The 15,972-nt window shown below is 39.0% G+C and overlaps 1 pseudogene; it reads left to right on the top strand.

Annotated features, from left to right (window-relative positions):
- Window positions 1-6,190: 6,190 nt before the first annotated feature.
- LOC107151950 lies at window positions 6,191-7,239 on the top strand (annotated as a pseudogene).
- The last annotated feature ends 8,733 nt before the right edge of the window (window positions 7,240-15,972 follow it).

Below are 15,972 nucleotides of genomic sequence, written 5' to 3'. Positions count from 1 at the left end.
CCTGCACTGCCCTCAGAGGTATTTAAAGGATTACATGAACCCCACCCACATCCTCTCCCACCGGTTCCCAGCATTTCTGGGTGGAGTCACCTTCAGGTATTTAACAACAATGACAACTAAAGAAATCATTAATTGTCCTTCCTTCATAAGGAGAAAATTGGTTACCAAAGAGGCCAAATCTCAGGTCACTGTAATTAGGCAACCCACATACAGTTGTGAATCTGCTTGGCGAGGTCTCTAGATAACTATGTGATGCAATAGGGGATATAAAAGCAAGATGAAAAGGAGCTAGTGGTGGGCATGGCTAACACTTTCAGACCACTCCCGGCCCCCCACCCTTGATTTGCCCTCTGGGTTCATTTTATCTACATGAACTTTAACTGTTCCATCTTAGTCTATTGTTTTTATGAAAATTCTGACTCTGCAATCTTTACTTTTAAAATATTTATTTTCCCCACAAGATTTCCAAGTTCACAGGTTGTCATCATAATGGAAGCTGTTTTAATGAATGAAAATAATGAGTGGTTAAGGGTGTCATGATAGCTGTAATTATAAACGCATATACTTATACCATGCAAAATGTAGAGATATTTAATAGACTTCTAATCTATCAGAGACCAAGTAAAAGTGATAGAGGAATCAATAAATTAAACCACTATAGATTTTTTTCTGATGTGCATTTCTAATAGCCAAATTTATTAAGCACTTTTCTGTTGAGAGCCACAGCCGAAAGGGGCCCCAGCAAACTTCTAGCTGCCAACTGATTGGCTCCTCTGTGGTGATGCTCATTGGGCTGTTTCCCCGCCCTTTCAGACTAGGGAGCTGCTCATTGGGGGACTTCTTTTGGCTCCGCCCATACGACCCAGCCAATCGGCCTCAAGAGCAGGAGGAGTGGGGGAGGTTGACAGGCTTGTGGGAAGCCGGTGGTGGCAGTTGGGCTCTGAGGGTTTTTCCTGAGGATCTGTGTGGTGTGGTGTTTGTGTGTTCTAAAAATAAAGTTTGTTTCTTTTGACAAGTGGCTCCTGAATTGTGCCCAGCCAGACTGTGGCACTTTTCATACCTAGACATTGTTCATAGAACTGGGTTTATTCAGTGCATGTTAACTGCATAGAGGTCGAATGCCAACTTTTTGGGATGATTTATTAATTAGAATAAAAATTATAAAAATTTTATTTGCAATCACTCAATTTGTATAAAGAACAAAATTAAATGATAAATTTGAAAACTACATATTTAAATCATAATTAAAATATTTTAACCTACCTAATATATATGCTTATTATAACACCAAATTTCTCTGTAGTTATTATAACATCAAACCTCTCTGTTATTAAAGTCTACACCAGTGAAATGGTATTACTTTCTTTCCATTTTATGGTTTGTTACACCCTTGTTATTTCAAGAACAGTTTATTTTGATATTATGTTTAATATAGAAATATGGAAAACCTGGAGAGATATATATCATTATAAAATGTAGGACATTAGCAATGTGTTTCACAAAAGCAACAATTAAGAAAGCTCATTATTTCTGTTTCTATATGTGTTAGATAAATAGGATATAATCTGTTAGTTCTTCTAAAGTGAAATGATCTTTCTTATCCATGTCTGAGTTCTCCAAAGTTACATTTTTTTGGGTTTATTAATTCATTTGCCTAACAAAGCTCACTTTACAAGTGGTTGCAGCAACCCCTCCTTACTGAGCAGAAATATTCCCCCCAGTTCAAAGCCAGGAGAACTAGCTTGCCTTTGCCCATAGAGCCTGATAGAAAGTTATGGTAACACCATACTATGAGTGCCCAGCCCTTGCTTTGGCTTCAGTTTGCTATAGAATGATTTTTCTTTGGGTTTATCCAGTGCTGCAATGTGCCCCCAAAACCTTCATGTTGAAAATTAGTTATGAAGAATGTGTGTTTCACCACAAGACTCATAGTTTTGCTTTGGGTCCCCCCAGGACTAATTAACCTCTCTCTTACTATTTTTTGTTAACTGAAAAATTTCTCCTTCAACAGGGTTAAAGAACTGATCCTTTAACCTGAATGGTTTTATGAACTTCCTTTTCGTGTCCTGCAACCAAGCTTTTGATTAAAATAATATTTTATTGCTCTAGGATGGTACTTCTGGGGATTGTTTTCCCTTTTAATCCTGTAACAAACTACATGTACATCCTACCAAGTGGAAAATAAAATATGCGTTGTATTAAGCACAGATTCCCATTTATGAGTGCACTAGTCTGGAGTATAAAACAGAACCATGTCAGTGGAGGATCCAATACAGTACCAGGTACAGACTTACATCCTATATTTATTAGAACACTGTCCAGAGATTTGCCTTTAAACTGAGGGCCAGAACCCAGTACACTGAGCATTACTGATGCCTTTCAAGTGTGGCTGATGTGTGACTTTTGTAGATGATCTGTTGGCTTTTGTTTTAGTGTTGATGTCCAGAGAAATTTTCATCATTATATATTCTTAAAACAAACTCTTTTACCTAACTCCCCATAATACAAGAGGGCATATAATAATTAAATAATCATTTAAAAAGATCATATCATGAGTTGGTTATGTTTTTAAAAAAATAGTAAAAATTTGTATGAGTGAAACAGGAAAATGGGTTAATGAATGCTGGGCTCAGGGGGGAGGAGATGCTGTTCTTGGAGGTGCCAGGTTTTCTAATTGAGTAGAATTTATAGCTGTTTAGGTTTACCTAAACCTCGAGGAGTCTTTATGTTTAACTTCTGAAACCCCAGAATCTTATATTCTTTTACATTTCACCCAGTTCAACTATGATGCAGATATAAGCAAAACAAAACAAAACAAAAACGAGAGTAAGGCATGGGTATGGCATTACACCCCAGGACGCTGGGCCTAGGTGACTGGAGAGCAGGGCCATTGTGCTCATCATTTTGCCTTTGAAGAGCAACCTTGTACTTTTTTATTCAGCCCACAGACATTTATTAAGCTTCTCCCATGTGCTGGGCATGGGTATTAGATTGATGAATAAAACACAGTCCTTGTTTTTGAAGTGTATTACCTTATGGGTTAAAGTCACCTCCCTCTAGGCTGACAGATGGCACCATGATTCTGATATGGAGCAGCTGGCTTGTGTTCTGACAGGGCATTTCCACTGATGGTCAGTTGTCAAAGATTTTGAATGTCACTCTCAGACACACAGATCATGAGTAGGGAGGATGAAGATGGAGGGAAGGGCCCTTGAACCTGAGGTCAGGGCAAGGGAAAAGAGGTCCAGGGAAGATATCCCTTGGGCTCAGTCTCAAAGGGTGAATAGGAGGCTGTCCATCAGTCAGTGGAGGCAATACTGCAAGCATAGGTGCCACCAACAGGTAAAATCAGAGGAGCAAGTGTGTATTTGGAATGAGGGCTGTACACAAGGGTCAGCAATGGTTTAGAGGCTGAGAACAAGCACTTGGATCTTCACAGGCAAGAGGAAGTGAGTGGAATTCCAAGACTGCATGTCACATCCTCTCAGGCTTACATGAGATCTGACTAGAGTCTCTTTCCAGTGGCCCATGGAGGCTGCATCATGGTGATTATCTCCTATCCAGACTCTTATCTCTTAAACAACACTAATGAGACTGGGAATTTTAATGAGTTTCCTTTTGGCCACCACCAATTTAGAACATTGAGGTCAGCTACCTTCCTCTTTGGTCCTCACCTGGTTTCGCCCACACTCTCTTTCCTTCTGTCCTTGATCAGTTTCCCAGAAGTTTACCTCTGCCAATGTGTTGATAGCTCAGAGTCTCCTTTAACTGGACTCCGCTCTTTGTACAGGTTGATAACATGTTTGATAAACAGACACAGGCATAGGTGGTTAGTGTGATTTTTCTCATTATACATTAATCTATTCACTAATAGAGATAGCCAACCATTTTTATTTATTTTTCCTACATATTTTATTGATGTATTATAGTTGTACATAATGATGTAATTTGCTGTTACATATTCATATATGCACACAATGTAACAATTTAATTTGGCCAATATCACTCCCTAGCACTTCCCTTCTCCTTCCCCATCTCCCCCCCCACCCCCCGTGGTCCCTTTCCTGTCCTGATCTCCCTTTGATTTTCATGAGATTCACCCTCACCTTTTTTCCCCCTTTTTCCCTCTCCAGTTTCTACATATACGAGAAAACATATGACCCTTGGCCTTCTGAATTTAACTTATTTTGCTGAACATAATGGTCTCTGGTTCCATCTATTTTCCTTCAAATGACATAATTTTATTTTTCATTATTAGTCAACCACTTTTAAAAAGTAAAAGCTCATTTATTTTGTGGCTAAATGCTATCTAATATTTATATTTCATATTGATAAAATGATTTAGTCATGATATCTTAAAAACTGTAAATATTCACTCCAGAGAAGTCTCTAACATGTGTCTTTAAAACTTTCTTTTGGTCAGGCGTGGTGCCACATTCCTGTAACCCCATCAGGTGGGGAGGCAGAGGCAGGATGATCATAAGTTCAAAGCCAACCTCAGCAAGTAAGTGGAGCCCTAAGTAAAAAACCTGTCTCAAAATAAAAAAAATAAATAAAAAGAAAAGAACAGAATGTGGCTCAGTGGTTAAATACCCCTGGGTTCAGTCCCTGGTACCAAAAACAAACAAACAATAAAAAAAAAAAAAAACCACACATACACACATACACACAAACACACACACACACAATCTTTCTTACAAAGAATAAATCTATGACTAATAATTACTAATGAAGTTTATAGTGAAATTTTCTGATTATTTGTCTTAATATGTAAAATTTTGTAAAAAAAAAAAGAAAGGAAGTAGTATGAAAACATTTAAAATGCAAACTTCCTCAAAGAAGACCTGGCTGACCTATTTCCTGTGGCAGGCATGGGCCAGAGGGAGGAGGTATCTCTTGACCAGTTCCTGGATGTGCTTGTAATAAAGCTCTGAGCACAAGAATCATTTTCCTGGTGCTGATGACAACAGCTCGCAGCCCCAGCCTGAGCTAGCCCACGCTCTGGGAATAAGACCAGCTTTTACTCCTCAAGGCATCAGGGCCAGAAATGAACTTTATGGTACTTCTTCCTTACTCTAACTTAAAAATACTATTTTTAAAAATATATTTCTATATTTAAATAAAAATTTAAAATATATTTAAATATTTTAAAAAATATATTTCAGACATTGATTTGTAAACAGAATTGTTAAGAGGAAGAATAGATTCCTGTGTGTATAAGATGAATCTTCAAATGTATATATTGATTCTAAGGAAAAGGAGAAAAGGGCTGGGGCTGTAGCTCGGTGGCAGAGTGCTTGCCTAGCATGTGTGAGGCAATGGGTTCAATCCTCAGCACCACATAAAAATAAAAAAAAAATAAATGAAGGCATTCTGTCCATCTACAACTACAAACTTTTTTTAAAAGGAGAAAAAGTGGAGATTTTGAAATCAGAAATATCAACATTAACAGAAGTTCATTCATCACTGACTTGAACCACATATCCAAGACTGAGATGAATTCTGAATTGTTCTCTGATCCTGAAAGGTGGAGGGAGACTGAGAAAAATAGTAATTTCTGATCACTTCTTGTGTGCCAATCTCTATGCTAAATGTTTCACATATGACCCTTTTTAGATCCATGGGTTCATCATCTCCATTTTAGAAGAAATACACCTCAAAGCAAACAAAGCCTCAAAGCAACCTGATCTAGGCAATTCAGAGCAATAGTGGCTTTGAATCTACTGGCCCAGGTCCAGAGCCCAAAGCCCTGCTAACTGATGGGTAAAGGAGAGGATACAATGACATCTGGCTTGCCCTCCCTGAGAGAGGCAGCAACTGGGACTATCCTCGTGGACTCTTTGTAGTCCTTGGGGGAAATACGATCTTAAGGTGTCAAAATGGCATCTCAGAGTGCCAAGCAGGATGAATATTAAAGTCAAAATAAAAAAACCCAAATAATATTCTAGAGAACTATAGCAGGTTCTTCCTTTTAATTAATATTAAAATCAGACTATCTTATTCTCAAAAGTGGAAAAAAAGACATGATGAGTTAAGGCTTGGTCAGAGAAAGAAATTCACAAACAGAAGCAAATCTATTATTATCTAGAACAAACTAGTAGGAGAGTAAGTTCTGGAGGAAATAGTAGGATAGGTAACAGGCAATTAGAAAGCAAAACATACCTTTCCGCGCTGCCCAGGGAGGGATCCATACGGCGTTGTTCTTGATTCCCGACATAACTTTAAAGGGAAACTGTCAAAATGTCCGGAGCCCTTGATGTCCTGCAAATGAAGGAGGAGGATGTCCTCAAATTCCTTGCAGCAGGAACCCACTTAGGTGGCACCAACCTTGATTTCCAGATGGAACAGTATATCTACAAAAGGAAAAGCAATGGCATCTACATCATAAATCTGAAGAGGACCTGGGAGAAGCTTCTGCTGGCAGCTCGTGCCATTGTTGCCATTGAAAACCCTGCTGATGTCAGTGTCATATCCTCTAGGAATACTGGCCAGCGGGCTGTGCTGAAGTTTGCTGCTGCCACTGGAGCCACCCCTATTGCTGGCGGCTTCACTCCTGGAACCTTCACTAACCAGATCCAGGCAGCTTTCCGGGACCCACGTCTTCTGGTGGTTACTGATCCCAGGGCTGACCACCAGCCTCTTACAGAAGCGTCCTATGTCAATCTGCCTACCATTGCTTTGTGTAACACAGACTCTCCTCTGCGCTATGTGGACATTGCCATTCCATGCAACAACAAGGGAGCTCATTCTGTGGGTCTGATGTGGTGGATGCTGGCGCGAGAAGTTCTGCGCATGCGTGGCACCATTTCCCGTGAGCACCCATGGGAGGTTATGCCTGATCTATACTTCTGCAGAGATCCTGAAGAGATTGAAAAGGAAGAGCAGGCTGCTGCTGAAAAGGCTGTGACCAAGGAGGAATTTCAGGGTGAATGGACTGCTCCGGCTGGACTGCTCCGGCTCCTGAGTTCACTGCTACTCAACCTGAGGTTGCAGACTGGTCTGAAGGTGTGCAGGTGCCCTCTGTGCCTACCCAGCAGTTCCCTACTGAAGACTGGAGTGCCCAGCCAGCCACTGAAGACTGGTCTGCAGCTCCCACTGCTCAGGCCACTGAGTGGGTAGGAACAACAACCAAGTGGTCTTGAGTTGTTCTGCAGTCACACATTAATAAGCAAGGTGGAAATAAGGAGAATAAGCACCAATTTACGGAGAATAAACAACCAATTTCTAAAAAAAAAAAAGAAAGCAAAACAAAAATCAGTAAGCCAAATGCATCTATTGGATCAAAGCCACAAGGGAAGTGGGGCCTGCCAGGTGTCAATTTTCAGATCCCAAGTGGCATTGTCTTCAGACATTCAGATTTGACCATGGTAATCCAAGATGACAGTAGAAAGTGGGGCACGGCTCCGTCTTAGAAAGTTGGGTAAGCCTGGGAGAGCCTGGGGTGGTTGAAAGTCTGGTGCCTCTAAAACAGGTCAAGAGAAAAAGCCAACCAAGATGGTCAAGAATGACCAGATCATAGAGATGAAGGTGGCAAGACTAGAGAGCAAGGAAATTGGGTCAGAATCCAGGCCCCAGTGCTCAGAGCACCTTAAAGAGTATGAGGTGGAGTGAGGGACAATTCACTTGTGAGCTGAGGTAATTCCCATAGTGTGGGTGTCCCAGGCCAGCAGGAGTTTGAAGGGAAAATCTCACAAAGTTGGAAAGGAAACAACAGTGAATATAGCTGAGACCCAGTACAGATGGGGCCAGAGATCACAGGACCTTAATCGAGCCCATCTGTCATAGCAACATGTGAAGCACAAAAACGAAAAATCAGGCTACTTATTCTCAAAAGTAGCTTTGTGGCTACTGTGTTGTAGTCAGTGGTTATTCTTCATTCTGGTGAACCTGGCTTTGTGAATGCTTAACTATCGTGTCTGATTTCCTGCACATTTTCAGTGTGACCATATAGAAGCCTGCGTCTGTCTAGTTATAATTTTTGAAACAGGATTGTGGCTTATCAAGCGCTAGAAAATGTCCAGTCTCTGGTGTACAGAGTGCCTGATGCTATGGAAACGTGCTGTCCCGCCTAGAGGACCGTGAAGGTGGGTGATGCAGAATGAAAAGGCTAATTCAATTTTGGATGCTGCCTAATTCACTTCCAGGGGAAAACTTATTGATTGGTAGGCTATGACTCAATGTCCTATCTTTTATTTTGTTCTCCCCTAAGCTAAGAGAAGCAGCTTTTCTGGGGATCTCAAGGGACTCAGGGAGGAAATTATTTCAGGTATTTGGAACTGGTAAGTGCCTCCAGGGGGTCTTAGTTCTTTTGCTGACATCAAAGCAGGATGATGTAATCTTTTAACAGAGAAAGGATGAGTGGGCATTAGGAAGCCCTGCATGATGGGGTTCAGGAGAGAAGGGGATAGAACTTACAGAAGAGATGGGAAACCCAGAAGAATGCAAGGGCAGTGGAATATTAGGACTTACACCTTGATGATAGATGGTTTCCTTTCCTTTAGTTATCACATCACCAAGTCCAGGATAAATGACATCAAAACACTAAAGAAGATATACTATTACTATACAGTACAGATTCTGGATTCTCGAAGGGACAGACCACAGCTGAGCGCAGGTGAGGTCCCCAGCACAGCTTCTTTGGTCTTTGGCCCCATTCAATATTCTAAAAAGGACTTTAAAATTTTTAGTTTTGAATATTTTAAAAAGACAGATTTCTGAATTTCCACTTCTCTGAAAAAATAGAAAATCAAGAAACACTGGGACCCTGCTCCTTGCAACATTGGCGAATAGCAGCTGACCCCATTAGAAGGCAAGTGCTCTCCATCTCCTCAGCCCCCGTGTCCCTGAAGGTGGGTGGCTCCCAGCCCTCTCAACTCATGGTCCTTGCAGGCTTGAGAGTTGAATTTGTCCTGAGAGACTAAAAAGAACCACACATTTGAGGCAGGGATGGGAAAAAGATGAGGAGGGAGGCTGTGTTCTCTGGTCCTCTCTTGATTTGGAGATGGCTTGGTTTTGACAAGAGCATATTAATATAAAATATGTGTGACAGAGTTTCTTCAATTATATGACAAATGGTCAAATGTGACATTCAGTCTTTAGGAATTAAAGAGCAATGCAATTCAAAAGGCTGAGCAAAAAGGGTGGTTCAGTTTTTTTTTTTTCTGTTGAGGATGGAATATGGCAGAATGGAAACATTTAATTAAAATTTGAGTAAAATTATTAAGAGTATAATAAAATATGACTTTTCTGGTGAACTATTTCTGTTGACACTGGTGAAAAGGCTCAGAGGTGTGGGTCCTTGGATTTTCTCCTATTTCTGTTTGGATGAGTCTGAAAAAGACTGGAGGTTTCTAAATGATATCCTCACATTCTAGGACTTTCTTTTACAGGAGAGCTATCTTTAGGAGGGCGATGGATGCATTTCACTTCTCTAGATCCCTTTCCTCGAAACTGAGTTCTTTGAAGAAGAACACTCAGAGATGGTTTAAGAACCTTCCAAAGGAAAGTCTTGGTTAATGCTCTCAGAGCAAGTTTTCCCTTTGTTATACCCAGCTGCAAGTGGGATCTGGGTCAAATTAGTGGAGTATCAGAAATAGACTTTAGGATTAAAATAAAAGAGGAAGAATTCTTTCACAACATCCCTGGTTAACACTGATGGTATTTTCAGTCTTAGCCAGAGGAAGGGAGAAAAAAGAGCTCCAGGTTAGGTAAAAGGCTAATTGGAAATTCTGTGTAGAATATAAAAGATGCAAAAGAATTTAGGAATATAAACCCAAGGACAAGATGACCAAAGGAAGTAGAAGGACTGGGGAGAGGTACAAGGCAGAATTTCATTTATTTTATGAAAATCATATATTTATATATGCAAACAAAATATTAGACTATGACTCACATATGGACATGTCCCTCCCTGCTTGAAAGCTTTCGATGACTTAAAATTAGCCAGAGGACTAAGTCTAAACTTGTTAGTATACACTTTAAGGCCCTCTATTATCTGGCTCCAACCTACTTCTCCTGCCTGATCATTTACTGTCCTTTCTCCTCCCCAGTACTTGAACCTTGGGCTCCTGTCTCCTGACCTAATTGCTTCCCAGACAGCCTGTTCCTCAGAATTGCGGACACTGTTTACTTGCCTGGGAAGGTCCCTCCCACCTTCTCTTCCCTTTTGTGTTCAATCCACCTTGAAAGCCATCTCGGATGCTCAACAGTTGCTCACAGAGCCTTTTTCATTTTCCCTAGGAGGAATGAATCTCTTATGTCTTTGAAACCCACAGTTCTTCACTTCTATTTCTTAGTTATTTTCTCTTTCTGTTTTGTACCACTTATGTACATGTCCGTCTCCCTCACTGAACTCTCTTTATCGAATTCTAACATTGCCTCTATCAGTGATTTGCAACTATAATTGTTTAATCATTGACTATTGACTTTAACTTCCAATATTTATTTTGAAACAGATAGTTGATTGATTGGGTTGCGTTAACATCCCAACAAGTGTTTAAGTTGTAACTTAACATATTTGAAACCAAATTCATTAACTTCTCCCAAGTACTTTGTTAAATAAAAGTGATCTCAACATTTTCAAAATAACTCAATTTTCTAATTTGAGGATCATCTTTGACTCAATCATTTATTTCACATTTTTAAACAGAGCATAGTATAACATAGAATTCTAGTGAATATTCTTGAACTGTTTCTCATAATCTCTGTTTCTTTCTGCCCTGATTTGTTTTGCCTTAGTTCTGACCCCCAGTCTCTGCACAGTAACTATGGAAATATAGTAGTTAAGAACACAACTTTGAATCTGGCAAAGCTAGGTTTGCCCCATTATTGCTGGGTTTGCAAACTGGGCCACTTCAGATTTTTCCAAAGTCTCTTTTTCTACCTCTGTGTGGAAGATAATAATTGTATCTGTCTTGTAAAGTTATTGTGAGGCTGACATGAGATTGTTATGTGTAAAGTGTTTGGCAAAGTGCACTGTAAGAGCAGAGTTCTGTGAGTGTTAGCAATGAACATAGCAGTTCCCATTACTCTCCTAAGGGCCTGTTCAGCTCTGGCCAGTTGAATCTCCTCACTGTGAAGAGTTTAGGAGCTGTATAATGCTTCTAGCAAGAATCCCTAGTAGGGATGTAGCAGACCCTCAGTATGGGGCAGATTCTTTGGTTAGAAAAGTTTGGGGTGGCTAAAGAGAGGTAGACTATTGGTGAAAAGCCCCTGAAGCAATTGCTGTGGTATTGCACTTGAGTGGTTTTTATTCTATAAGCCAGGTAGTGTTGCTCATGCTACTGTCAGAGGTGACTAAATTTTGCATAGAGATGGAACCTAATTATTTTTTTGAGGGGGTTTATTGTGAAGAAATAACACAAGATATATCTCTTGCTTATCTAGAGGCAGTCCTCCTCCTCCTCCTCCTCCTCCTCCTCCTCTTCTCCTTCTCCTCCTCCTCCTCCTCCTCCTCCTCTTCTCCTTNTCCTCCTCCTCCTCCTCCTTCTTCTATTTTTAGTACTGGGGCTTAAACCCAGGGGTGTCTTACCATTGAGCTACTTCCCTAGCTCTTTATTTTTTAATAATTTGTTAAGTTGCCCAGACTGGCCTCAAACTTGCCATCCTCCTGTCTCAGTCTTACAAGATTATAGATGTGTGCTACCATGTCTGACTAGTGCTTTATTACTCTTGGGGTTCAGAGGTGAGGAATATTCTTCTTGCTCCTTCAACTCTCCATGATGGCTTGATGCCCACTGCAATTGTGTGGTGGAGTGCAGCCCCTGGAAAAGGACTGAGGAGATGATGTGGATGGGCCTTTTATTTAAAAAAAAATAATTAATTATTTTTAATTAAGTATATATGACAGCAGAATGCATTTTGATTCATTGTATACAATTTCTGCACAACTTTTCAGTTCTCTGGTTGTACACAACATTGCATCACACCATATGTGCAGTCGTACATGTACCTAGGGTAATGATGTCCACCTCATTCTAGCATCTCTCCTGCTCCCATGCCCCCTCCCCAGCCCTCCTTCCACTTTGCCCAATCAAAGTTCCTCCACTTTTTCCATGCCCCCCAATCCCATTATGGATCAGCATCCACTTATCATAAAAAACCTTTGGCCTTTGGTTTTTTGGAATTGACTTACTTCATTTAGCATGATATTGTCCAGCTCCATCCATTTACCTGCAAATGCCATGATTTTATTCTCTTTTAATGCTGAGTAATATTTCAGGATAAAGAAACTGAATATATCACAGTTTCTTTATCCTGAAAGGCATCTAGGTTGCTTCCACAGTTTAGCTACTGTGAATTGAGCTGCTATGAACATTGATGTAGCTGTGCTGCTGTAGTGTGATGATTTTAAGTTCTTTGGGTATAGACTGTGGAGTGGGATAGCTGGGTCAAATGGTGGTTCCATTCCAAGTTTTCTAAGGAATCTCCATACCACTTACCAGATTGGTTGCACCAATTTGCAGTCCCACCAGCAATGTGTGAGTGTGCCTTTTCCCCCACATCTTCGCTAACAATTATTGTTGTATGTATTCTTGATAATTGCCATTCTGATGGGTGTGAGATGAAATCTTAGAGTAATTTTGATTTGCATTTCTCTAGTTACTAGAGATGTTTAACATTTTTTTCATATATTTGTTGATCAAATGTATATCTTTCTGACAAGTGCTTGTTGTTCAGCTTCTTAGCCCATTTATTGATTGGGCTTTTTTTGGGTGTTAAGTTTTTTGACTTCTTTATATATATTCTGGAGATTAGTGCTCTGTCTGAAGTGAGTGTGGCAAAAATTTGCTCCCAAAACGTAGGCTCTCTGTTCACCTCACTGATTATTTCTTTTGCTGAGAAGAAGCTTTTTAGTTTGAGTCCATCTCATTTATAAATTCTTGATTTTATTTCTTGCACTCCAGGAGTCTTGTTAAGAAAATTGGGGCCTAATCTGATGTGATGAAGATTTGGACCTACTTTTTCCTCTGTTAGGTGCAGGGTCTCTGAACTAATTCCTAGGTCCTTGATCCACTTTGAGTTGAGTTTTGTGCATGGGGAGAGATAGGGGTTTATTTTCATTTTGCTACATATGGATTTCCAGTTCTCCCAGCACCATTTGTTGAAGAGGCTATCTTTTCTCCAATGTATGTTTTTGGTTACTTTGTCTAGTATGAGATAATTGTATTTATGTGGGTTTGTCTCTGTGTCTTCTATTCTGTACCATTGGTCTACATGTCTGTTTTGGTGCCAGTACCATGCTGTCTTTGTTACTATTGCTCTGTAGTATAGTTTAAGGTCTGGTATAGTGATGTAATATGCTTCTCTCTTGCTAAGGATTGCTTTAGCTATTCTGGATCTCTCATTTTCCCAGATGAATTTCATGACTGTTTTTCCTATTTCTATGAGGATTTTGATTGGAATTGCTTTAAATCTGTATAGTGCTTTTGGTAGTATGGTCATTTTGATAATATTAATTTTACCTATCCAAGAGCATGGGAGATCTCTAAGGTGCTCTTCAGTTTCTTTCTTTAGTGTTCTGTAATTTTCATTGTAGAGGTCACCTCTTTTGTTGATTCCCAAGTATTTTATTTTATTTCATTTTTTGAGGCTATAGTGAATGGGGTAGTTTTCCTAATTTCTCTTTCAGAGGATTCATAATTGATGTTTAAAAATGCATTTGATTTATGGGTATTGATTTTATATCCTGCTACTTTGCTGAATTCATTAATTAATTCTAGAAGTTTTTGGTGGAATTTTTTGGATCCTCTAAGTATAGAATGATGCTGTAAGCAAATAATGATAGTTTTAGAGTTTTTCTTTTCCTATTTGTATCCATTTAATTTCTTTCATCTGTCTAATTGCTCTGGATAGACTTTCAAGGACTATTTTGAATAGAAGGGGTAAAAGAGGGCATCCCTGTCTTGTTCCAGTTTTTAGAGGGAATGCTTCCAATTTTTCTCCATTTAGAATGATGTTGGCCTTGGGTTTATTATAGATAGCATTTATAATGTGAAGGTATATTCCTAGTATCCCTAGTTTTTCTAGTGTTTTGAACATGAAGGGGTGCTATATTTTGTCAAATGCTTTCTCTGCATCAATTGATATAATTATGTGATTCTTATCTTTAAGTCTATTAATGTGATGAATTATATTTATTGGTTTCCGTATGTTGAACCAACTTGCATCCCTGGAATGAACCCCACTTGATTATGATGCACTATTTTTAAAATATGTTTTTGTATTCAATTTGCCAGAATTTTATTGAGAATTTTTGCATCAATGTTCATCTGGGATATTAGTCTGAAATTTTCTTTCCTTGATGTGTCTCTGCTTGGTTTTGGTATCAGGATGATACTAGCTTCGTAGAATGAGTTTGGAAGGGTTCCTTTCTTTTCTATTTCATGAAATAATTTGAGGAGTATTGGTATTAATTCTTCTTTGTAGGTCTTGTAGAACTCAGCTGTCAATCTGTCTGGTCCTGGGCTTTTCTTGGTTGGTAAGCTTTTGATGGTGTCTTCTATTTCCTTGCTTGAAATTGATCTGTTTAAATTGTTTATGTTCTCTTGACTCAGTTTGTGTTGCTCAGATGCTCTTGGAAATTTGTTGGTGTCTTTGAGGTTTTCTATTTTACTGGAGTATAAATTTTCAAAATAGTTTCTAATTGTCTTCTGTATTTCTATAGTGTCTGTTGTGATATTTTCTTTTTCATCACAAATTTTAGTAATTTGAGTTTTCTCCCTCCTTCTTTTCATTAGGGTGGCTAAGGGTTTGTCAATTTTATTTATTTATTTCAAAGAACTAGCTTTTTGTTTTGTCAATTTTTGAATAGTTTCTTTTGCTTCAATTTCATTGATTTCCACCCTGATTTTAAATTTCCTGTCTTCTACTACATTTGGTGTTGGTTTGCTCTTTTCCTAGGGCTTTGAGCTGTAATGTAAGGTTATTTATTTGTTGACGTTTTCTTCTTTTTATGAATGAGCTTAATGCAAAGGACTTTCCTCTTAGTACTGCCCTCATAAGGTCCCAGAGATTTTGATAAGTTGTATTGGAGTTCTCATTTACCTCTAAGAATTTGTTTGTTCTCCCTGATGTCTTCTGTTATCCATGCATCATTCAATAGCATATTGTTTAGTCTCTATGTTTTGGAGTAGCTTTTATTTTTAATTTTATCATCGATTTCTAATTTTATTCCATTGTGGTCAGATAGAATGCAGGAGTATCTCTATTTTTTTTATTTGCTAAGACTTGCTTTGTGGCATAACATATGGTCTATTTTGGAGAAGGATCCATGTACTACTGAGAAGAAAGTGTATTTGCTCATTGATGGATGGAATATTCTATATATGTCTGTTAAGCCCAAATTATTGATTGTATTATTAAGTTCTATAGTTTCTTTGTCTAGTTTTTGTTTGGAAAATCTATCCAGTGGTGAAAGAGGTGTATTAAAGTCACGCAGAATCATTGTGTTGTGGAATATTTGGTTCTTGTATTTGAGAAGGGTTTGATTGACATGCATAGATGCCCCATTGCTTGGGGCATAGATATTTATGATTGTTATGTCTTGTTGATGTGTGAATCCCTTAAGCAGTATGAAATGTCCTCCTTTATCCCTTTTCACTAGCTTTGGTTTGAATTCCACTTTATCTGATATGAGGATGGAAACCCCTGCTTGTTTACGTGCTCCGTGTGAGTGGTATGTTTTTTCCCACCCTTTAGTCTGTGGATGTCTTTTCCTGTGAGATGAGTCTCTTTAAGGCAACATATTTTTGGCTCTTTTTAAAAAATCCAATCTGTCAGTCTATGTCTTTTAGTTGATGACTTTAGGCAATTCATATTCAGGGTTATTACTGAAATATGACTTGTATTCCTGGACATTTTGGTGTAATTTTTGTTTTCAACTTGACTTGGCTTCTCCTTTGATTGGCCTTTCCTTTAGTATAGTTCCTCCATTAGCTGACTTTCATTGTTGTTTTTCATTTCCTCCTCCCG

The sequence above is a fragment of the Marmota marmota genome, unplaced genomic scaffold (assembly GCF_001458135.2).
Source record: "Marmota marmota marmota unplaced genomic scaffold, marMar, whole genome shotgun sequence".
Classification (NCBI taxonomy): Eukaryota; Metazoa; Chordata; class Mammalia; order Rodentia; family Sciuridae; genus Marmota; species Marmota marmota.
This window is presented reverse-complemented; position numbering and strand designations above follow the sequence as displayed.